Raw genomic sequence first — 1,930 nt, forward strand, 5'->3', positions numbered from 1 at the left:
TTGCCAGGCTGGAGCTCCCCAGCTCCTCTGGCCTTTCCCCAACCCTGCTCTACTCCTGGTACCCTGATGTCCCAGGAAGCCAGGTCCTTCTCTCTCCAGCAAGAGAGAGATTAGCCCAGCTCCTCCCTGAGCCCTTATAACAGGGCCAGGTTTGACCTGATTGGGGCATGGCCCCAGCTGTGGCTGCTTCCCCAATCAGCCTAGCCTTTTCTCTCAGGAGCAGGGTAACTGCCCCGCTACACAGGCAACAGAGCCCTTTCGCCAGGGCAGCGCGACGCAAGATGGCGGTGCAGATCTCCAAGAAGCGCAAGTTTGTTGCTGATGGTATCTTCAAAGCTGAGCTAAATGAGTTTCTGACTCGTGAGTTGGCTGAAGATGGATACTCTGGAGTAGAGGTCCGAGTTACTCCAACGAGGACTGAAATTATCATCCTTGCTACCAGAACACAAAACGTTCTTGGTGAGAAGGGACGCCGAATCCGTGAGCTGACTGCTGTTGTACAGAAAAGGTTTGGATTTCCTGAAGGAAGCGTTGAGCTCTATGCTGAGAAGGTGGCCACAAGAGGGCTTTGTGCTATTGCCCAAGCAGAATCCTTGCGTTACAAACTTCTGGGAGGTTTAGCAGTGCGTCGAGCCTGCTATGGCGTCCTCTGCTTCATCATGGAGAGTGGTGCTAAGGGTTGTGAGGTGGTGGTGTCCGGTAAACTCAGAGGCCAGCGAGCCAAGTCTATGAAGTTTGTGGATGGCCTGATGATCCACAGTGGAGATCCTGTAAACTACTATGTCGATACAGCTGTGCGCCACGTCCTCCTCAGGCAGGGTGTGCTGGGTATTAAAGTAAAGATTATGTTGCCTTGGGACCCAAGTGGGAAGATTGGACCCAACAAACCGCTGCCAGACCATGTCAGCATTGTGGAGCCCAAGGAAGAGATCTTACCCACCACACCCATCTCAGAGCAGAAAGGTGGCAAACCAGAACAGCCAGCCATGCCTCAGCCAGTTCCCACTGCATAATGGGATTTTTCAACACTTGGAAGGAGAAGGTGGACTGTGGCCCGTGAAAGGATCTTAATAAAATCATAAATACACAGGCAACAGACCTAATATACCCAGACTGTCCAGGCAACAGCTGGACAGTGCAGAAAACACATGTTTGGCGGGTTAGGGGAATCCAGGACTGGGAGTGCATTGGGGTCACCCTGAAAATGGTAAACAAGGCAGGTGAAAGCCAGAATGTGACTGACGCGTAGCAGGCAAGCTGCAGCAATATAAAGACACTCAGGGTATTACCTGCATGCTGGAAGGCTGTTTGTGAGTGGTTCAGGTGGGAGCTACAGCAACAAAGCATTGTGTGGCAATGAGCTTTTAGGGTAAGGGTGACAGCCCCTTACTGGTATGGATTGCACCCCAGAATGTCATACTCCTTTGCTGTAGATTAAGCCAATTGCTACTTGTTTTCCATGTCCATTCAAGGCATGACAATTGATCATCATGCACTTTATAACAACCCTTAACATATCTGAAGACTGTTAGCATGTCCCCACTCAGTCTTCTTTTCTCAAGACTAAACATGCTCAGGTTTTTTTTAAACTTTTCCTCATAGGTCAGGTTTTATCCTTTTTGTTGCTTTATCCATATGATTAGAGTATATTTCTGCGCTGAACTATTAAAAATATTGAATGCAGTTCCCCTTCCCCACCCAATTCAGTTGCAGTCTGCTTTGTAATTCTCTTCCACTCCAATGGCAGCTTTTAGGTCAATGCAGTTGTGCTGGCCAGTACAGGGGGATGAACCAAAGACCTGCGTGTTCTACATTCACCTGTGCAGTCAGGGGAGTAATAGCCTGTAGATGCTGCGTGCTCTCTCTCTCTCCTCTTCATGATGGGGTGGGCCAATGCAGGGAGTTCACAATGTGCTTCTTACTTGCCTGC

The 1,930-nt window shown here is 49.5% G+C and overlaps 1 pseudogene across 1 annotated transcript; it reads left to right on the forward strand.

Annotated features, from left to right (window-relative positions):
• Positions 1-261: 261 nt before the first annotated feature.
• LOC311517109 (small ribosomal subunit protein uS3 pseudogene) lies at positions 262-1,083 on the forward strand (annotated as a pseudogene). Its single transcript has one exon. The product of its transcript is annotated as a small ribosomal subunit protein uS3 pseudogene (transcript).
• The last annotated feature ends 847 nt before the right edge of the window (positions 1,084-1,930 follow it).

This window comes from Lepidochelys olivacea (genome assembly GCF_965140295.1).
Source record: "Lepidochelys olivacea isolate rLepOli2 genome assembly, chromosome: 2".
Lineage (NCBI taxonomy): Eukaryota > Metazoa > Chordata > Testudines > Cheloniidae > Lepidochelys > Lepidochelys olivacea.